This window comes from Diadema antillarum, unplaced genomic scaffold (assembly GCF_040938485.1).
Source record: "Diadema antillarum isolate AM-2024a unplaced genomic scaffold, OU_Dant_1.0 seq00001411_RagTag, whole genome shotgun sequence".
Lineage (NCBI taxonomy): Eukaryota > Metazoa > Echinodermata > Echinoidea > Diadematoida > Diadematidae > Diadema > Diadema antillarum.
In genome coordinates, this window is record NW_027272165.1 from 355,174 (window position 1) to 379,112 (window position 23,939).

At 38.4% G+C, this 23,939-nt stretch overlaps 1 pseudogene; it reads left to right on the plus strand.

Moving 5' to 3' along the window:
* The window catches only part of LOC139709187 (F-BAR domain only protein 2-like), a 169,081-nt pseudogene that overhangs the window by 83,451 nt on the left and 61,691 nt on the right, over positions 1–23,939 (plus strand).

The following is a 23,939-nucleotide window of genomic DNA, read 5'->3' on the forward strand; positions in this document are numbered from 1 at the left end:
TTGATGATGGTGATGATGATGATGATGATGATGGTGATGATTATGATGATGATGGTGATGATGATGATAGTGAGGGTAATGATAATGATGGTGATGATGATATTGATGATGGTGATGATGATGTTGATGATTATGATGATGATGGTAATGATGATGACAGTCAAGGTGATAATGATAATTATGATTAAAGTTGAAGATGACAATGATGATAGCCACACTGATGAAGGTAATAAGAATTGTGATACAGATGATGATGATTATAATGATTATGGTAGAGATTGTGAACAAGAAGATATGCTATAGAAGAATGGTAATGATGGATAACCCTCAGATAGTGATCGTAAGATGATGATGATAACAGTGATGAAAATGATGCTGACTTGCAATGATATTTAGTGGTCAAGACAATGATGGTTGGTACTGCTGATGATAGTAGCCTTAATAGTGGCAGTGATGAGGATTATGTTAACCCGTTGAAGACAAGTCCCGAGAATACTCGGGCAGGTGTCTATGGGAAATGCATGTTATAGCAAAATCAGCCCATCCTCAACGGGTTAAGAAAGATGTTGATGAGGGTGGTAATTATGGTGATGATGATGATGAAATTAATTGTTGCTCAGCTTGTATCTTGAGTAAGGTGAAGATGGACAAGTCAGGTTCATTTCTGATTTTACAGCTGTATCTTGTTTTGAAGTGTGCTTTCTCCATTCTTTCTTGTGGCAAATTTGGCATTGCTGTCAAATACCTGGCAGCATCTTTAAATCAAAGACAGAGATACTTCAAACTTGTCATGTGACTTGTAATAGCAGCTTATTTACATCTCATTCACTATCCTGTAGATAATGTTGGCACTACAATGAAATTGCTTTCATTCATTGATCACTTGGCAAAACACGATGTAGACTCTTGTCAAATAAGTATCAAATTGACACGGCCCCCTCTTTTTCTCTTCCCTGCCAGTTGTGCTGGAGTTTGAGGAGTGCGACGTGTCCAACATCCCAATGCCAAACCCAGACACGGCCAAGACGAAGAAGAAAAAGCCGAAGAAGGGCAAGAAACCGAAGAAGGACAAAGATGGCGACTCATCAGGGTAGGAAGAACTTCAGATTGTCAGTTGACTAAAGGGGGCATCTCACTGAGTGACGAATGTTTGCGAACGTAGCGAATTTTGGCAAATTTTAGGTTTCGTCAGGGTTTGTAAACGGTTGCAATTAAGTTCATTTAACAGTTGCAATCAAATTTGCAAACAGTTTTCATTGTTGTAAACAGTTTTTCATGTTGTAAAGAAATTTTGAACATACGACAACTTGTGACAATGAAAACTGTTTGTGAATTTGATTGCAACTGTTTACGAACCGTGACGAGACCTACAATTTGCTAAAATTTGTTGCATTCCCAAAATGTTCGCTGCTCAGTGAGATACCCCCTTAAGGGGAGGAACTCATTGACTCTACTATTGAATCCAGAGACTCCAATGACTGCCTGCTTATGTATTCCATATATTCTATGCCACAAGCTGGCCTATTGGGGGCTCTGGAAGTACATTGTACCGTATGTCCAAGAAAAAATTACAAAGGGACCCTCCGCAATGATATCTTTAAAAATATTGAATCAATCTAAATTCAAATTCAGGGTATGAAACTATAACTCATTGCCCACATCTTACAGAAAGCCCCATTCAATTTTCTTCAGTTGTCAAAGAGAAATGAGGAATTTTGTAGAGGATGTCGGGAATCTCTTCCCTCCAAGTTCTATTGTATCCACACACAAGATCATCGAAGTGCTAAACTTGGAAGAATCAGACTCATGACATGCTTTGCAACAATCCACATTCCTCTGTAACCGCTTAACCAAATCGAATGGGGTTTTCTGCAAAATAGAGCTAAAATGTTATATTTTAAGACCCTGAAGTGGCATTTAGACAATTTAATCATATTGGGTGTTAATCCAATGCGAAAATCTGATTGTAATTTTTTTGGGGGACATACTGTATGATGCCCAAGCCTGGACAAGCCATTGATGAATGTGTAACAATCCTAGGGAGGGCAATATATTTCAAATGTTTGACACCAGAACATCTAAACCAGCCAATATTGTGATTATCAGTATGATATGATTTGAACAAGCTCTAATTTGATGCTCTAGTTAGATGCAGGTTGTATTACAAACAAGTAATGTGAATTGATATGTGCACATAAAATGGGGCAGGGTTTTTTTCCATGATATGTTAAGGTACCTGAACATGTCCCCCTCAATTTGCAAATCCCATTTTATCTGTGGAATCTCACATGAATAATCAAATGTGCATTCATAAAAGGATATAGTATGCATTTGAAGAAGGAGATAATTTAGCGCCTTGTATGATTTCATGGATAGGATGTTGTGATATGAGACCATGTAGTTTTAGAGCGAAGCATAAGATATTCAAATGTGATATGAGTGGTTATTAATATTTCTCTGTCTCCTTCATATTATATGTACTTTTCTGTACGTTTCCTGGTTCGTTTCATGGAAACAGTGTTAAACGATACAAATGACGTATGTATATCATAATAGCTGGTTATATATCTGTTTCTGTTTTGTTTTGACAAAAACTTTTTTTTCTTCCACCCATTAAACCTGAAAGATGACAACCAAGATAAATCTTGAAGCTGACACATCCTTGGTCATTATAATTTCTTTTGCTACTTGTTCCTCTTTTTGAAAAAAAAAAAAAAATAAATCAAAACAAACATAAAAATAATGTTTATTTTTGTGCAAGTTTTTTTCTTTCAGTGGTGCTCATATTTTCTTTCTTCTCTCTCTCTCCTGTGGGATTTTGTTCTCATTTACTGCAGGAATTCACCGGATATGGTAAGAAGAGCTAATCTCTCGTCGTTACCTAACACTTAGCCAACCTAGGCCCTCCCAGCTGTCCTGTACCATTGTGCCCTGCACTTTGTCTTTTCGTCACCCTTCACGTTTTAAGGAAGTAATTAATTTCCACCTTTAAAGTAAAAACAACAACGAAAACATGGGAAGAGTGAACGAGAGGGGTCTGTAGCTTGATGTACATTCTCTCTCTATCTGAGAGATGGCCAAACTCTTGTTTCGACTGGAGGATTAGCAAAGAAACTTTCTGGCTTTTGTAGTGGCATTATCTACCCTTAGTCCCACCTGTGCTTGTAACTCATTCTGGTCAAAGCCAGAAGAAAACAGCCCTATATCAAATATGTTGGAAAAGAAGGTGAAATAGTTGGGGGGGGGGGGGGAGGGATACAATATTTACTCCTATATCATTCAATCCAGAAGAAATGGACATTGTGTTGATAATGTTATGATTTGTGTGTATGTGTGTGCCCGCGCATTGAGAAACTCATTCTATGAAACAATTATACAGACATGATTATGTGAGTGTGTATATTGCTTGCAACAAGTGCAAGTCATGGATGCAACATTTGTATACAGAGTGTCAGTGGAAGCATTGTTTTATCCCACAGTCGCAGGAAAAAAAATTGTCAAAACATGAACATGAATGGGTCATTCATGAGGCGTTGTTTTGCGGTGTCGTCAGAACACGGCCAAACGGGGATTAATGTATCAGACATGACATGCTCAATGTATCCTTGCTCCACCTTCAGTATTCAATGAGTGTGTTTGGTGCTGTTCACACTGTCACTAACCCCGACCCTGAACCGTAAATGTGTGTGTAAGTGTTCAATGTCAAGGGTGCCATGGTTCAATCTAACATCCTCAAACGCCTACCCTCTGATTTCTCGTCAATCGCCCACAAACGCAATCCCCGTCTCCGTAGCAACAGAGTAGCAACTCGTCGGAGCGCTCGGGCAGCATCGGAAACGCCTCGCTGGGATCTTTCAAAGATTCCGTAGCCTCGGTGAGATCTCGATTTCTCTCCTTCGATGGTTCATCTATCACATCTGTTCTCTTACTTTCTTTTTCCCTCAAGCCAGGTGATATTCGTTCTCACTTTCCTCTTGCGTGTTTCTAGTGGATGGTATGGAGTTGGCTAACCATTGTCGCTCTTTTTTTCTTTTCGCAAGTTGGGTTCTAGCAAGACCTCGTGTGTCCATACTAGATGCAATTGCCATCTTCATTGTGTTCAGATATTTGGTGCACACGGAGTCTAAAAGCAACAAAGAATGCGTTCACTGTACATATATCTGCCACTCTCCTTTTTCTTTTTCTCTCCCTTTGTGTCTGTTTATCTATCTATCTGTCTGTCTGTCTGTCTGTTTACCTCTTTGTTTACTATTTTATTGATATATCAAGCTTTATATCTTTATTGGTCTTTTTATCTTACTATCTGTATAATTTATGTATCTATCCTTCAGTCTTTTGATTTGTCTGTCTGTATCTATTTGTCCATCTATCTATCTGTCTATTGATCTGTCTATCTATTTGTCTATCCATATATCTAGATCTATTCCAGTTAATCTCGTCAAACTTTAAAATTCATTTAACCCTCACTGCCCGATTTGATTCGCACACAACTCAGTCCACTATTTGAAGATATCTGTGAGTATTAATGTGATTATGGATGTATGTCTGCACACATTCTCACAGGGCACATTTTGCCTCATGGAAGTTTGAATCATACCTGTTATGATGTTGGGGACACAAGAAAAAACAGAACAAAATGTGCTCTTTGTGGTTTGTGCGGCCACAATGTTGTTTTAGGAACAACACTACAGGAAACAACAGAGGCAGGGGAACATTTTTAGGAAGTGGGCCATTATGTTCATCAAAAACAGTAGGAGATGGCATTTGTTTGACCTGTGATGATGAGATAGGCTTCTCTCTCTGTCTCTCTGCCTGTCTGTTAGTCTGTCTTTCTGTTAGTTTCTTTATCTCTTTCACAGTCTTATAGGTTGTCTCACCATATTCTGTGTTCCTTTTTTCTCTTTCAATTCAATTCAATTCATTTCAATTCAATTCAGTTCAGTTCCAGTGAATTCAATTCAATTCAATTCAATTCAGTTACTAAATTAATTCCAAACTTTAAGTCTGTCTGTTCATCTGTCTCTTTGTCCCATGCTGTCTGTCTCTTAGTTTTTCTGTCTCATTCTTCTTTCTTTTTCTTTCAGTTGTCGGTCTGTCTGTCTGTCTGTCTGTCTGTCTGTCTCTTTAGCCCTCTCATTCTATCTTTTAGTCTCTACCTAACTGTATCTCTCTGTCTCTGCTTATTTCTCTTTCTGTATATTTGTCTCTCTGCTTGTGTCTCTCTTTCAGTCATGTATAATTGTCTGTTTGTATGTCTGTCTGTCTATCTGTGTCTCACCATCCCTTTCTTATCTTTTCCAGTATCTATCTCTCTCTTATAATTGTTTGAGTGTCTGTCTCTTTCGCTGTCCCTCTCTTTCTTTCTTCCATTCAGTAGTCTGTCTCTCTATCTGTCTGTCTATCTGTCTATCTATCCATACCTTTCTTTCTGTCTTTCAATCTATGTCTCTCTCTTTCTCTCTGTCTGCTTCTCTTTTAATCTGTCTGTGTGTCTCGGTCAATCTTTCTTGCAGCTGTTTGTGGACAAAGCTGGCTGTCAGTTGCTGTTCTGTGCCCTGGATATCAGTTCTTTTGGTTACTTCTATGCAACGCTATGTTTACATCTGTGGTCCCCCACTATGTGCTTGTAAATTTTGAATTCAGTCCACAAAGTTCATAACTAATCATGGAGCATTCATATATTCATACCATAATGTTTGCTCATGGTAAGCACCACTTTTGTGCATAATTATCATGTCATATGTGTTTCTGTTTCAAAGCAGAACATTTTCCACCAAACACGTAACTGCTCAGTATGTGGCACAGAGTCAGGTAGTGGGTAAAAGACCCAAAACAAGTTCTCACAGTATTCCCCCAAGTGACAATAATATCCCCCCCCCCCTGCTTTTTGGGTGTAGCAGTGTGCTTCAAGTCCAACAGGAAGGCCATGGTGACACAAAAGGGATTAGAGGGATTAGCTAATCTCGATTCATTGACAATTATTTTCCAGACATCTGCACCAATCAGTGAGAAAAGCACTTTTTTTTAGCAGGTGAGCTAATCAGTGAAAGATAAAAAGCACAGTAAGGCTTGAAAGAATCTTTGTTTGAGCAGGTTTCCATACCATCTACAGCCTTCCATCATAGGCCTGGGGGGTGTTTCATCAACGTTTGTCGGCGCCAACAACTTGAATCACCATAGTCAGTGACCAGAGCATCTCAGCCAATCAAAACCAAGGATTTTGCTGAAATTGGTCAGCGCTGACAGTTGTCGGTGCTGACAAGCGTTGATGAAACACCCCCCTGATACTGTGATGTCTGCTGACAAATCGTCACATGATTTTTTTTTTCCGCATGCGGTGTCACGCAGCCACACCCTTCCTCTGATCATGTTCCTCGAGTCATTGTCGTTGAGGGGGAAACAAAGTTCTTCTAATCCCATGACTCTTCGAAGGAGGAACCCCTTTCCTACTTACCTTTCCTCCTAATCGTGGAAGAGAAAAATGAATGATAAGACACATAAATGATGAAGTAGATACCTACATGAATAGATATATGAACAAGTAGATACGTAGATTAATGTAAAGATTTATACATGAATTGATGAATGAGTATCCATAATGAATGAATATCCATAATGAATGCATATTCATGATTAATGAATGGCTGACTGATTAAGTATTGAAGTAAATAGTTACATTGATTAATAGTAGATTAATAGAGAATTTAGGGGAATGCACATGTATGAATAATTCATAGTTGAATTGAGTAGATAAGTAAATAAAGCAATATTGAATAGATCAAAAAGAGATAAAATTGATGTATAAATAGAAACTCCTTGTTGACATAGAAGGAGTCAAATCATGGCTTTGAGCTCCCTCCACATTTGCCCATGAGGAATGAAGTATTTCAGAAAGGAAACCTCAACCATAAGCAGGAAACTGTTCTGAAGTGGAATCAGTGGAATCAAAGCAGCAAGTCACCCAAAGCTGGGCCAGAAATGGGACAAGTGTGATTAACCCATTCCCTCTAAGCTTTTTGAAATCCCCATAGGCTTTGCACAGTACAGCACCAGACCCATGCAGGTAAAGGGTTTAACACTATTACGAGTGTTTACAAGTCAGTATCAAAGTCAGTTTGAACTTTGTGTCCCCGTATAACCTCAAAATAGCCATGCAGGTCATGTGATGGTGATGCTAACTGCCCCTTGGCGATATGCACAAAACTTGCTGAAATATGACTTATTTTATACCTTACAGATGACAAATATATTTCATGAGGTTTTTATTTTCAAAAATTTTGCGAGTTGGGTGCTAATATCAAATTTTACTACTTGCAAAAGTATTCATTCTGATCCCAACATGAATGTGACTTACATATGTACATTTCTGTGACTGTTACTGTACTCTAAGATTGCGAAATTAACCACTCGCAAAATTGTTGGGAAGACTCGATTTGCAACAAACTAGACTCTCTGAATATACGGTTTATACATTATTGTTTTTTTATAATTGTGCAAAAGGAATCAAGTTCCCCTCTCTCTATATATATATCTTTGTATCGAAGATCAAACAATAATGGAAAATTTTTGTGATAGATTTGCCATGAATTTGTGAAGAAAGGGGATCCGTGGAGGAAATATTGAAGTAAAAGGGGAGCGTGGCACATGCTTTGCCACGGTCACTCCCAAACAAGATGGCGGTTATCAAATGGCAGGGAATACAGTAGTGCTGTAGAAGTTTTCACAGTTGTGGTATGCAAGAAGTGCTACTGTCAGAAGACTTTCCCAGTCATGCTAGAGGCTGCTTCCAAGAAAGATACGCTAGAGATTTCGTTCATTTTTTTCACCAGGCATTGTGGTGTGAGGAGTCGCTCTCCTTGTGTCCATGAATTTGACCAGCTGGACATTCCTGTCTGATACAGTGCATGACATGGATGTTCTTTTTGTGTGAAAAGTTGAAATGGATTCAATCCTGATAAGATATTACCGTCCCTGTTATGTGGCCTTGCAATGTTGTGAGTGAGTGAGCCTGCATATTGGCACCTGATGCTGAAATTGAGAGGGTGTAGTACTGGATTGAATGTGATGTGTACATCGGAGACCCTTTTGTAATGTGTTGGTGCACTCTTACCTGATACATTCTTACATTTCCTCTTGTCATGATCGCATACTGCCAGCTGTGTTGCTCCTTTTTATTTCTTTTTTTTTATAGATTTCTTCAGGCTGCATTTACACTTTTTGTGCTGACGTCACGAATTCTGATTTCTTTCATCGCAGACATTCACTGCATACAGCTGTACTTCATTCTGTTTAGTTCATTGAGTTCCATTCATAACCTATGTCGTTCTCTACATGAATTTTTGGTGTTTTTTTCCTTTTCTCTCTCCTGTTTTCTTCATCGCTTTCCATCGCTCCTCTCGCTCATCTCAACTCAATGGGTGGTGGCTCCTCCATTTTCCCATTTTTTGGACTATTTAAAATGTTTCACAAAAAATAAAAAAAAAAACACATAACTTGTGGCAAATAAAACCAATACCATGCCAGAAAGTGGCAAACAACTCTAAACCAACAACAAGCACTGTTGCCACTGCCACCAACAACACCTCCACCACAACCGCCACCACCACCACTGCTGCCGCCACTACTACCACCAGTCCCACTTCTCTCGCCCCACCCGTGACCACACCCACCAGCTCGGCGGCAGGGCAGCCCCCCGAGGCCCCCTCCTCCAGCCCCAGCGTCTACTCCATGGGGTCGTTTCGGGACCTCTCGGTGGTGAGTCTGTCTGTACGTCCTGAATCGGTCGTCCCCCTCTTGAGGCATGTCGGATTCCCTGCACCAGACCCCTTCCCCCCCCCCCCCCCCCCCCACACGCCCACCCCCCCCCCTTCTCTCCATACGTGGACCACCGGTAGAGGACCGCCCCACCACCCACGACCACCGTTATCCCATTCTGCATCCACGTTGATTTTTTGTGCCTCCATGATTTGCATCATTTGCATGTATCGTTGTGTGCTTTACCCAGCCTTACCCCTTGAATATGTGTTTGGGCAATTAGCTTGATTTGCCAAGCTTTTTCATCCGCACTCAATAATCTCTTCAAAACTTGACCTTATTGGAAAGTTAACAAGCTTCACTTTATGTGTAGCAACATGCCTTAGTCTACCTAGGAAGCCATGGTGACATAATAAAGATGAGGGGATCAGGTAATCTCTATTAGGGGGATTAGGTAATCTCTATTCATTGACTGTTAATATCCAGATATTCGTGCCAATCTGCAAAGGAAGCTATCCCATGGTAAACAAAGCTCAGTAACAGTTAATAGATGGGTCTACGGTTGGTAGAAGAACAGCAGAAAGATTAGAAGAGTATCTTTTAATGTGATTGTGACCTTTTTCCATTTCATTGCTTTGCCAAATCAAACAGAAAAACCAAATAGAACACACCGATTGTATAATGACATCAACCTGCAACTATCTGAAAACTCTCCCTTCTCCTCTTTCTTTTATTAACCCATCGAGGATGAGCTTATATTGCTTTTATGAATTTCCTGTAGACACCTGCTGAATATACTTGAGACGAGCCTTCAGTGGGTTAAACTTGGTTTTTCATTCGTTGATTAATCCTCCACAGCAGTGGTATGTTGCATGACAAAAATGTTTTGTTTTGGATAAACTCATTTTGAAAATTAATATCAAATGATAATTTTTTTTTTAAAATCACATTCCTTCATCAAACTATACTGTATCCTATCAAAGTTGATTTCCCAAATTTTCATGGTTTGAACATGTAACTTTTGAGTAAGATTCAAGCAGTTGACTTAAAATATAAATTGATCTGTTAAAAAACTATAAAAAAAATATGGGTATCTGCATCTTTTGAGCTTCTTTTATATACTCTGTCAAACACAATCAAGATATAAAAGTAAAAATATTCACTCATCACACTTCAAGGAAATCCTTCAAATGGCAACATATGATACAGTATTCAGATTCAAATTGGCAACATGTAATTTAAATTGCCCCATATTTTTTTTCTCCTCATATCAAAATCATTCAAATGTTGTGATACAAAGAAAATTATAGAATTTTACAAGTTGCCCATTTGATGTACCAGATGGTCATAATTTTGTCTTGTAATCTTTTAGTCTTGATTAAAGTTATTTGAAAGTAGGATCTTTTTACTTACCTCAATTTTGTGTTCTCCCCGATTCTTGCTCTCTGTTTGTCCGCCATTTTGTTCTTCCGTGTTGCACCAGCCTCCCTCTGTTGTCTGCTTTCATACAGTGCATGTCGCCCTCTAGTGGTCATTCTCACATAGTGCATGTCGCCCTTTGTGCCTGAATGCCCACAGCATATGTGTTATCGTCTTTGTGCTTGCTAATTTTGTGAAGTATTCTTTGCTTTGCCTTTGGTTTGATTTGCTCGCATCACTGAATTGCTTGCCCTCCCCCGACAGCAGACCTACATGTAGATGTGAACCATGATAAGGTTGACTTGTGTCCAGTTGCTAAAGATATGATGTGCTTTACATGGCCAATGGAAATATTGTTCATAGTGGAAGTCTCGGGTAAAAAAATCCTCCACGGGAGACGTTACCCAGGAGTTGAAGAGTTGAAATTTGACTGAGAGCCATCCCAAATGGGTCAGTAACAATCTGGAAGGAGTCACACCCAAGAAAAAGAAATTGTGTTGTGATGGCCTGAATATTAGATTGTTATCTAGCTAGCATGGCGCCCTCATGAGGGCTGTGTGAAATAAATGTCTCATGTCACATGACCCAAACAGTTTGTGTGACATTCCGTGCTGCATATGCTCCATGAGGGATAATGGCCAGAAATATATTCACACATTTATGTATATTTCTGGACTTATGCATGATTTTTTTTAAATAGTTTTTTTCAAATATATTTGGTTTTAGGTTTTTCCATGCTGGAGGAGGTATAGGAAATAGAATATAAAGGAGATATATAGCAGTCATAGAAAAAAAATGCTCCCATGAGAAAAATGTAAGATTAATGACGTTTTGCTACTATTGTAATACAGGTGAGAAGTACAGTGTAAGCATGCCACAATGACATGACCCCAGCAGCTAGTTTAACCCATTGCATCTGTGCATCTGCTCAGGCCTTCACAAAGTCTATAGGGATTTCCTGATCTCGTTAGGAATGGGTTAAGAGGTACTCAAGACATCATGAAATCTGACCAACGGTCACATCAGATGTTACAACATTCCTTAGTTTCGCCTTAGTTTCAAATTCTCAATTATGCTACCAGACTGCTTTCATTCAAAATGAGTCCCTCTATTGGGTAGACCTTCCTTTTAAATACTCTTAAATGACAGCAGTGTGAGCACTGTCAAGTAATAGCTCCCTCTAGAGTCTTCTAGATGACAAGGCTGTGTACAAAGTTCTGCATTCCATAAGCACTGCAGTACTCTTGGTCGTACATGCTTGGTATTGTTAAATGAGGCTACACTGCATGGGTGTCAAACAAATGATGCTGTTTTAGGACCAGTTGATGTATATTTTGCATGCCACCTCTGTCTATATAAGGCAGGCACTTATGTATTAAAAATGATAGTATTTAAGTTCACTCTATAAAATATTCTTCCTTTGATGCAGAAAATGGATACAGAACTTTTTACCTGAACATTTCCCAAGGATGTTTTCATTTCTCGCTCTATGGAATGATCAGCATCATTCAAATTCATGAAATTCTTTCATCAATCAGAGGTTGTTTGTTTTTTTCCATAGTTGCTCACTAAAAACCTGGAAATGTGTATGGTCTGTGCAGTACATGTGTGTGAAGAATGTGATAGACTCTCCTAGCGCTTACAGTATTCATTTGAATGTGACATGTAGAGAGCATCAGTATAGAAATTATTATTATGATTTTTGTTAGAGCTGCTGTTGCCCTGCATTTGTGCAGCTTGGACGATGCTAGCCTAGAGCCACAAAGTAGAAAGAAGCTTAAAAGTGAGAGTCCTTTCCCACGCTCCAGTTGATACCGAGAGATAGGGTGCAAATCATGGTGGAAGTTTCATGGAAATCGAGCAGGAAAGTAGCAGAATATTGCAATTTTGTATGTGATTTCACAGAGCAGTGATTGTGGTGGGACCTGTGTGCACATAGGATGTGGTGAGGCTGGTATGTCTTCACACATCATCCTTTGGTTTGACCACAAAGTATTGGATGGTTTTCCTTATTCCGGAAATGAAATATGTTTTTTTTTTAATACAAACCTTCAGAACCATGAATCTTATTTTGTTTTCATTTTAACAAACCTTTTTCATTTTTGAAGTAATGAAACTTTGTAATAACAAGCCTTACTTCATTTTCAGATTGATAAACCTTCAGAATAATGAACATCATTTCATTTTCGGTATAACAAACCTTCAAAAATAACAAACCTTATTTCATTTCGGATTAACAAACCTTCCGAAAAATGAACTATAACCAAAATATTAACCCCCCAAAGCAAGCAAATAAACAAACAAACAAACAAACTGTTTTAGTCTGTCATGCAGCAATCGCTAAACCCTTCCTCTCCAAAAGTCACCACTGCTGCACTGTAACAACACAGAATCACTTTGATTTAAGAGAATCAACTGGGTTTTTTTTTTCTCTCATTTTGGTTTAACTCTTTCTGTGTCATGAAATCTAATGATAATGTGTATTAAAGAACTATGGGGTGCTCTGTACTAGTCGGCACTTTCGAAGGATACTATTTTGTGAAAATTTGTGTACATTTTAGTGTGAATGTGAGGCCCTTTACATTGCCACCTTATCTAAATCATGTGGTTGCAACCGACTGTCACTGTTATGGTAAAAACGTGAAAACTTCCAAATTCTGTGACATAGCTGGTGTCTGATTCCATTGAAACCTCTACCATGTCGTTTGTTTAATTCTGCTCGATTTCTGGAAGTCAATTTGGACGTGGAATGGAGTTGCACTTTTGTTTCCATGGATATCATTAACAAAAACAAAAAAAAATGCATTGCATACTAGTCATTGTTTGGCATTTCTTCCACTGGTTGACTGATTCTTTCCTCTTCATTTCCTTCCCTTTTTACTCTGCTCCATTGCATATCCTGGTATCTGATCATTTGTGTTCATCCGTGCATCAAATTATCTGTGCAAATGTATTTGGTCGCACCACTGTTTTGTCCATCCATCCATCCATCCATCCATCCATCCATCCATCCATCCATTTATCAATCAATAAATTAATTGATTAATCAATCGATTCATGTGTTCACCTGTTGCACTTTATGTTAATGATCAATCTAATTAAATCAACTCAACCTTCCATCCATTCATTTATTAATTCATTTGTTCAAAATTTCTGATCATCAATTCCATTCGAATCATTTCTTTGGCACATATCTTTCCCAATTTTCATGGACACTGTAAATGTGGCCATGGCTTCATTCATTTTTACACCAAATGATGTTGTTGTTGTTGTTATTGTGTTTTTATGTTGATTCTCCTTTCTTTGGCATACTGCACTAATGTAAAATGTCTTGTTGCCTGTGCTGGCATTTCTGTATTAAAAATACATTCACTTAATATTTCGTCGTTTACCGTGATGGTTCTTTATCTTTTGAATTTCTTTTCTATCCATGTGTTTATGCATATGTATGTGATACTGGCTCCTTCCTTTAAACTATTCTCCTTGCATCTGTCTGTCCTTTTGTCAATCAAATCAATTTGTTGTTCACTTGCACTTTTAAATATTGTTCTAATCCTTATGTTTCATCCATCCCTTATTCTGGTATTCATCTGCTCATCAATCTATCCATCTCCTTTGCTTGTTCTCTTGTCCAACCATCTATCTGTCCTGTATTTCCACCTTACTGATGATTGATATGTCCAATTATCCTCCTATTTATCCATTGACCTAATATTCCGTTGAGGAATTCATTCATCTGATCACTTATGCATGCATTCCTTTACTTACGATGTATCCATTCATGCATTCATCTGTCCTTCCATTCATTCATCCTCTCTTCTTTCCATTCCATTTATCTTTTTAACTACCCTTCTGTCTGTTGTTCATCCGCTTTTATCCATTTTCATTCATTCCTTATCTATCCATATATCCATCTATCCATTTATCCATCTGTCCATCCATCTATCCATGCATCCATCCACCCATCCAAGCTGCTATCCATCCATCCATCCATCCATCCATTTATCCACCTATCTATCCATCCATGCATCTATTCATTCATTCATTCATCTATCCATCCCTCTGGTCCTTGCATCCATCCTTCCATCACCCCTTCCACTCTTATCAGGCCTGTTTACGCAGAGTGTTCCATGCCAAGCAAACCCATGAGCGGACCCATTTTTCTTCCCTGCAGTCACTGCACATAAATGTAGGTCAGCCCAATGGTGGCCCCCACCAGAAATGTGAATGTCTCCCTCTGTTGGTGGAGTTGGCAGAAGTATTTTTTTTTTTTAATGTGTGTGCTGTTATACTTATGCAGGAATATTATATCTCCAACCCCACTCCAACATCCATTCCTGCAAAGTGGGAGTATTGAAAGAAAAAAAAAGACAGATATGTGCACCATTTGCCATTACTGTATGGGTAGTGCTTCTTATACTTTATAGGACAGATATATTTGGGATGCAAATATCTGGTAGTGATGCCTAAAATGCAATTTTCCATCTCTTTTATTCCATAGCAGTTTTTGACTCTTTTGTGTGCCATGTTATTCTGAAACTGCAACACATGAGCACCGTTTGAAAATATACCTTTGAAAGCCATGTTACTTTTTATAAAAGGGTTTATGATAAAAATGCAGCACTATTAAAAGTTGTTGAGAAAATTCAAGCTTTGCTACATATCTTATGATAAAGTTATGGCTATAACACCTTTAACCCATTGAGGATGGTTTGATTTTGCTGCAACACATATTTCCCATAGACACCTGCCTGAGTATACTCTGGACTCGTCCTCAATGGGTTAATGTACTCTTGCATATTGTGATTTATTGATCAGTTTGAGCAATTTAAAAGGCAAAGTGTGCCAGGATGGCAAGCCGTTGACTGAGTCTAGCATGCACACATGGCACAAAAGAATTAAAAGAGACCTGAATATGTAAAACTCAACAATATGAAGGCAAAACTTCTACTCTTGTCTCTCAAGATACCCTCCCCTACAGAGCTCAAATTTAAAGACATTTCCCTCAACTCCTGTGTAACTATGGATATCTGTACTTCTGTTGTCTGAAATACACTTACATAGTATTTGATTGGAATTTTTGATCACAGATGTGACTGCCTGTAATGCACCTTCGTAATGATTGTCCCTTTTGCGTGGCTTTCTAGTAAGTGTTATTGTTGACAAAATCATGTGACTTGAGGTTTAGCCTTGTCATGTGACCCAGGATATGCTTGGTATAAGTCATGTGACTTCTGAGATACTTGCCCCAGTCATGTGACATAAAAACTGCATGTTCCAGTTGTATGGCTTTGCTTTCTCCAAATCATGTGATGCATATCATGTGACGCCAGAGATGCTTGTCTGGGTCATGTGACCCCAGCCAAGTCCATTTCTGCCATTTGCCAGAAAAGATTTTTTATGTTTTCCACGTTCAGTAAAAAAAGCATCTTCCCGCTACCTATGTTTTGTATTAAAGAGTTTGTATGAATGAGTGCTCTTGTGTGACACCCACAACATGTTCACACCTATGCACAATATGTGACCTTTAAGATGGGCTCCTTCACACCTGTGACCTCTGTGTACTTCGTGTGTGATCAGCTCACATTTAAAAAAAAAAAATTTTTTTTTTTGCTTTATCTAGACACACAGAAAATGGGTGTGTCCGTTGTTATGGTAACATTGATGACCTTTCACTCACCTTTGTGGAAATTGATGTTGAAACATTTCAGGCTTCAGTTATCCAATGTATGTTGGAGCACTCAGTGCTTGCCACAAAAAAAAAATGTATGCTCATGCCATGGAGTTTATACTCACATTGTATTTCTTTTATGCATTCTCACACAATTTCATTAAGAAGTGATCCCGCACATACTGTAACTACTGCTCTTATTGTGCAAGTGTGAATAGGGTCCTACAGAGATACGTGTGTGTCCCCATGTGTCTACCGTTGTAACTCCATACATAATACACTCACATGTTTTTATTACCGGTGAGCCTGATCCTGCAGTGACTTATCTTCAGTGATACCACATGAGTGTGATTAGGGTCTCCCAGTGTTTGATATGTCCCTGTTGCTGGGATATGTGGCCCCAAGTTTTAAGCTGCACCAATGCATGGAATCCCCTTTAATGGAAGGTGGCTCCGTGGTCAGTGTGACAGTACTCGCCTGTGGTAGCATGCTTGTCCTGTGACGATGATGATGATGATGTTGCAGTGGTCACTGTATTATACCAGTCCTTCAGAGGATGTCTGTAATGTGAAGGGACGTGCCATGCTTGATGCCCATTGCCTTTTAGGGAAAATGTCATTGCTGTGTTACATGCTGTGAGTTTGTAGACTGCCGAGTCCTTGACTGACTTATTACTGGAGTTTGTACTTTGGTAACAAAGGTACATGTACCTTATGAAACATGCATGAATATTTTAGATATTTAAAAATGAATATCATTAACTGTACTTCTCTGTCATGGACGGTTATTTTTATACCGTGTATAACAGTAGCATATAGGTACAAAATAAGTTGATTAAACTTTACTAAATTCTTATATGGGGGGGGGGGGATCCATTGGGATGTCACGAGGTGAATGCCAAACTCACTAAAATTTCCTGAAAATATTGCATTTAGATGTTGATGAATTGTGATTGTTTATAAATATATTTGTACTTCTAGTCTACCCAGATGATGTGCTGCAAGTCAAAATTCAGTGAAGCTTTCTATAGAGTCTTATTATGGTCTATATTTCTACATACTATTATTTAAGTTATGAGAAAGCTCTGTCTTTTTTCTTTTTCTTTTTTAGTAAGATGTCAATATGATTTTTTAAATTGAAAACAACAGCTGTATCTCATTGAATTCTTAATGCAGTATGACCATGTGTTTACAAAGATTCTTTTTCTTTTTTAGTAAGATGTCAATATGATTTTTTAAATTGAAAACAACAACTGTATCTCCTTGAATTCTTAATGCAGTATGACCATGTGTTTACAAAGATTCAGTTTTGCAATATTATAATTGAAATGAATTTTCTTCCAAGATTCCCTTTCCCTCCAATGTTGATATTTTCTTTTTAAAAGACCCTTCTCTGTCTTCATCATGGTACAATCATTCATTTTAGTGCGATAACATTCAGGGTGAACCCAACAAAAAATTTTTACGATGCTGTTATGACATTGCCTGATGTAATCCAACTCTGGCCTGGAAGTCATCATATTTTGTTATATTTTGTAATAGGGCTAGATCAACTTTTTTAATGATGTGTGACACATTGTCTGAACCAGGCATCTGTGAATGTTTCTACAGATGAATGGTGCTATATAAATGCTATTTCATCATCTTCATCATCAACATACAACGTGTAGTATTCTTAGCTTTCTTCATCTCAAAGAGTTGACAGTAATCAATATGTTTGAGATTGTGAGTTACATGGTATGTCATGATTTCTTTCATAAAAAACAAAAAGAATGCAGATATGGGCTAACACAATACATGTCATTGGTAGTATGTCTTTATGTGTGTATGTGTGTGTCATCATGTAGCAGTCATATCCATTAAAACTCTTGCAGTAGCCGTGACAACCAAAAGTGGCCATTTGTGATACAGTGATATGTGCCTACTTCTCACTTTTTGTTTGTTTTTTTAATTGTTGTGCTGCTGGTTTTTTTTTAATACTAAGTACAAAATGTGTACACATGTATGTGTAGTACTCATATGTGTATTTATCTATTCATGTGTGTAGGTTAAAACCCATAAAATGTCATTTGAATTGTGGTCTATCACTTATCAATTTTTTTTTTCTCATATTTATTTCATTCAACTAAAAAGAAAAGGAAAAAAAAAGCAAAGCAAAACTAATCTGCAAGCTATGTTGGATCCTTGGTCTGTTATTGTGCTTACTTTGTTTTGTTGTATTTTGTGTGTAGCCAATTATAACACCTGTAATCCTGTGACTTAACTCAGGAATTTGATTTCTGCATGTTACATATTTTGAATAAAAAAAAATAACATTGATTTCATGATATGTTCTACACTTCCTCTGACAACTTCAGTTAAGATACATTTTGGATTTGAAATTGAATTGTAAAGAATTCCTATTACAGCATTTGATCACGTCAAGATTGTTTGAAATGTGTGTAGTAAAGATGAAAAGTGCATAAAGTTTTATATGTAGTTTGCTTTGATGAATATTGCATGTTTACAAATTTCATAATCAAATATTTGTTTCAAACCATCAATTTTCACTCATATCTGAGAGATCAGTTTCTGCTGATTTGGAAAAAAAAAGGATTCCAAGGACTAGATAGTTTTACTGTAGCCCCATTTTAGTAAGAAACCACCACCACTGCATGTTTAGTGTATAGCTTTATATTCACCAACAAGAGATGGCACTGTAGTAGTATTTGTATGTAGGGATACCAAAATATGTGAATATGCAGTATGAATATGGTCATGTATTAATGTTGAGGTGTATAGTATATCTGTGTCGAGAATTGTATTTTCTTTAAGTTTTCAGCATGAAGATTTTGTTTTCACAAATGTATTGACATCCTGATTTAAGTTACTGTGAAGAAACATTTTTTCCCCTTTGTATTAACCAATTCCTCAACCCCATAATTGACATGTACAGTAATGATTTTTTATATTCAGAAGCATGGTGGTTGGTAAATATAATCTGCAAATATTTGCCGTTAATATGTTTCTGTTCTGAATGTGACCAAAGAAAAATAAATAAAAAAGAAAGAAAATATTACAGTGCAATGATTCTACGAACTATACATCACGGCTTCTACTTTGTTGGACCTGTAACCCATCTATATCATTATGCCTCTTTGTGTTGTTATTTTTTTTTTCCAGAGCACGCCACAAGTGGATGAGGAGGGTTACAGTATCAAGCCATCGGAAGATAACCGAGATATCCTTTTTACTCACGCTTGGATTGCACGATTCAGTCATATGCAAGTGAAGGGTACAGCAAGGAGCTACATGTATGTACTGTATATGCCGAATATTTTGCAAGGTTTTTATTTTTTGCGAATTTCGCGAGTCAGGTGCTATTCGCAAAATTAAAGACACAAGAAAATATTGACTCTGATCCTGATGTGAATGTGACGTATGCGTGTACATTTTTCCGTTCAGTACAGGACTGCATGATCGCGAATTTAACCACTCGCGAAATCGCGAAAATTTAGACTCGCAAAATATATAGCGTATACGGTAAACTTTCACAAACTCTGTTGTCGGCTCCACTGGTTAGGACCACTATTTCAGCGCATGCACTTCATCAGGAAAAGTCTCTATCCCCACCCCCAAAACAAAATGATTCTGACATAATGGAAAACAAGTATACACATATATGAGACCTGTCACCATTGATATTTATGAATATAACAATGTCAAATATTACTGCCATAATAATTAAAGTTGTTGTAGACCTTATGTGGCTAAACTTACACCATAGCTACAATCTCTGTATTTTCAAACTATCATTCTCAAATGTAAAGGCTGTACAAAGTTTTCTTAAAACTGTGATAAATATTCCTCCAACAAAGTTTAATGTTTTATGAAGGTGTCCTATGAAGGGTGCAATTGTTACAACAACAACAACAAAAAAAACCTTCTTCCTCGGTAGTTTCCTTGACTACAGCTGCACGGCCAGTTGATGGACACAGCCACTTCTACTCAGACTCGGAGAAGTCCGACTCGGACTCCGACAGCGAGGACCGCACGCGGAGGATACGCGTGGAGATCAAGCCCCGGGACGGAAACCTGTCCAAGACGACTGCCACAGTCGACGAGATCAAGAAATCCCTCGACGGTCTAACGTTATCACCTACACAGGTAAGATGCGCATTTCTTTTATGTGAGGAGGCACACTAGATGATGTTTATCTGCGAGAAATCACAATGTATCATTTCTTTTGCTAAACTGAAGGATATCATGGAAACCTTTGTAGTCGTTGGCCCAGATTAAACTGCATATCTGCCAACAATTGTTAAGCACTTTGTCAACTTCAGAGCAGTGGAGACAATACTAGAAATGACACTCCTGAGCTGGGTGTGATAATCAGGGCCCCCCACTATTTTTTTTTTTTTTTTTTTTTTGCACAAGATATAGAAATATATGAGGCGTAAATAGTTTTGGCCCTCCCCCCACTTTTTTTTTTTACCCCAGAAGTGGAACCAGAACCAATTTTTCTGCTTGTCAATGATGAAACCCGGAAGTGGCCACAGAAATATAAGCTGGACCCATCCCCCCCCCCCTCACTTTTAAAAACATGGCACTGGCCATGATGATAACATCGTAGTAGCAATGAGAAGTTGTCGTTTAACATCATTAGTCCATGTTTATCCAGAATTTGTCATAATCGTTATCTTTCATGTGATATCGACGTAAAATTAATTGTCCTCAAATTGTAGCTCAGATTATGCGTTCTCTAAGTTGTGCATAAGTTAATATGGTTCCTTGATTCTTGTTATATTTGTTAACCAGATCATCAAGATGGTCTGAAGCTGTAAAAGATTAAGTGTCATTTTTTCCCACTAAACTCACTGATTTCTTTATTTCTTGTGTTTGTTTTGTGTCTCTTTTTTGGTAACTCTATTTCACCCCAGAAGAGGAGAGAAAAGTCAAGTGAGTATATTATTTTTCATGTAAGATGTCTGCCATAAACTGATTTTTCCCCCCTTGTCCCACCCCCTCCCACAATGAAAATGCAATAAAGGGGTATTTTTCCCAACCTGAAATTAATGTTCGGTTTGGTCGAGAGACGGTGAAAGTATCAGTGCTTCCCTGAATTTAGCCAGATCAGCATGTGATTATAACACATGGTATCTTGTGATTCTATGTCGAGTGGCTATGTAGAGATGTTTCTAGTGATTATGTCGATATGATTTCATTTGCGTGTTGTTTTCAGTTAGCATTGTGTATCATTTGAAACAGTATACTTAAAAAAAAAAAAGATTTACTCTATTAACAGATCTTTTTTTTTTTTAGTGTACAAGAAAAGTTATGTTATTACTGGTTATGATTTGTATGTCCAGTACTCCAGCAGAGTTTTTGTCACATTGACAATTTATGAAATGTCATATCAAAAATTCTTTAACCCGTTGAGGACGAGTCCCGAGTATACACAGGCAAGTGTCTGTGGGATATGCATGTTGTAGCAAAATCAGCCCGTCCTCAATGGGTTAAACTTGGTAAAAAGTATGACAGAATCAGAAGGCAGATGGCTCATATGAAACAGAGGTCAAATTTTGTGGCATTCCAGTATTAATGCCATAACTCATGCTTTTGATGAACTCATAAATATGGGAAATGATATATCATAGTGTCACAATGATTTGTTTATTGTCTGGCAAATTCTGATGCAGGTCGGGGTTGAAAAGTCAGCCTTAAAACTTCATATTTCATTGTTTATATCATGAGCTAACTAAATCAAATGTGACATTCATACAGTTTTCATGTGGTAACTGAGAGAGAGTAGAATTTAGATGACTTTGTTGTCATGGTCTGTATGGCCAGAGACACAAGGGCCACCACTGATGAATGTTGGGGCATGTGAGTTCACACTAGTTATGTTTCGATGAATCTTTTGTTTATTGACCCTTAGCATACTTTGAGTGCTGATTGACACAGAAGACCCCATAGCATTGTATACTCTGTTCAAAGTTCCCGGCAGGGAGAGGGAGAAAGTGTATTTTGTAAACCAGGGGGGCATTTCATGAAGCGTTTTGGTCGGATATTTTTCTGACAAACTCTTACAAGCTACTGAAATCCTTGCATCTGATTGGCTGAGAGCAAATTTGTCCGACTACTTGGTGGGACAAAATGCTTCATGAAATGCCCCCCTGTAATGATGGTCTAAACACTACAAACATAGAGCACAAAGCTGATCTTTGTAAAGTTAGATTCTCTCTACCTAGAGGTGGACATCCCATAAATGTGAATATATGCCAGGACACTATCTATATTTTTTTGATGTGATTTTCCTCTTGGTATGAAGTCTTCCTTTCCCCTCCCCCTTTTTGTTGTAGATGGTGAATTACAATCCAGACGACAGGCAGCACTAAACAGGAGCAGGTATTGTTTTCTTTGCCTTTGTTTTGTTTCAAATTATCCCATTTTGTCTGACAGGATGGTTGTCCTTTTGTGTTGGTGTGTGTGTTCATGTGTGTGTGTGTGTGTGTGAGTGTGTGCTGCAATAGCAAATGCCTTCAAATATGGACTGTTCCGTGGGATAACACATTTACTGTCCGTTGACATACAATTGTACAATGTATGTCAGACCCCGTTTACAGTGCGGGGCTGGGCCGAGCCGCGGCCGAGCCCAGCCTCAATTGCGGGGCTGAGCCCCGCAATTTTGTCCGTTTACACTGCTGGGCTCGGCCGTGCTTTTAATTCAAACCTTTCAATATTTTGTCGTAGTGGCGCTCTGCTTGTAAACAAATGCAATTTGGTATAGTCTGGTTTTCAGACCCTTTGCCAACTGGATTCCGTGGCGACGAAGTCGCCGTTCGGACAAAGGCCTTCACTGAAGGAAAAATCCTTTGCAGGACCAAACCACCTTAAACTATACTAGTTTTTGACGTTGAGGGGGTTAATATCCTGAATAACGAAATAGTACGGGCAGAGGGTTTGGAAGCCAGACTAAAATTGGCTGCGCATTTGACCCAGTTTGCATTTGCACTGAGAAAAGGCGGGGCCGGGCTCGGCCGCGGCCAAGACTACCTCCAGAGCGTGGCCAAATGCGCGGCCAATTTTGGCCCCGCATTTGGCCTTTTGCGCGTTTACACTGCAATGAAGGCGGGCTCGGCCACGGCCGAGCCGCGGCCCAGCCCCGCACTCTAAACGGGGTCATTGTGTAGCCAAGGATGTCTTTAATTGCATGAATTAAGCAGCAGGCTTTATATGATGTAAGGCTGCTTTTTTTTTTATGAGAATAGTTCAGCTTTAACCCTTTGCTTCTGGGAACCTAGATGTGGCATGTAACAACTTTGTAGGGAACATCAAAATCTTGGGAATTACTAGGTTAATTAGGTAAGGACAATAATTCATGGTGTGGATGCCTAAACTTTTATGTAAAGGATAGAAATCCCCAGTCTTATGTGAAATTACTGGGCTTTCATTCCAATTTGAAAAGGCAGGAACAATCACAAAATAAAGTAGATTATGTGAAATTACTGGGCTTTCATTCCAATTTGAAAAGGCAGGAACAATCACAAAATAAAGTAGATTATGAAGGATAGGCTAGGATGTGAAAGCCTTTGCTTGTTTTAGTGTGCTTGTATGTCGTTGCACATGTGCTAGAGTGTGTGTGTGTGTGTGTGTGAGTACTGGTGTGTGAGTGTGTGTGTAAATGACTTCATGTGCGTGTAATGTACACGTATGTGTGTATGTGTATAACCAGACTGCTGCTGTATTCCTTCAGTGTCTGTTTCATTCACATTGTGTGTTTAATATCAAAAGGGCCTAACTCCAAATCTAATACAGATGGAAAAAACAACAACCACACAATGTCTGAGCGTAAAGCACTCAGCCAAGTGAAAAACCTCTGCCAGCGCAGTAGATTGTGATAATCTAGTTGAAAATCACAAAATTAACATTATCAAGTCGTTGTTGTTGTGTATCCTTAATTCAGCAGAACTCAAAGCTTACACTGTTTCTATGTATTATTAACCTGAAGTGAAAATGTGTAGAGTGAGAAATGCCTTTAATCGTATTGAGATGTATCTTATGTCACTTCTTCTACTGTATTTTGTTCCTTCTCACTTTACTTTTATATGATTTCC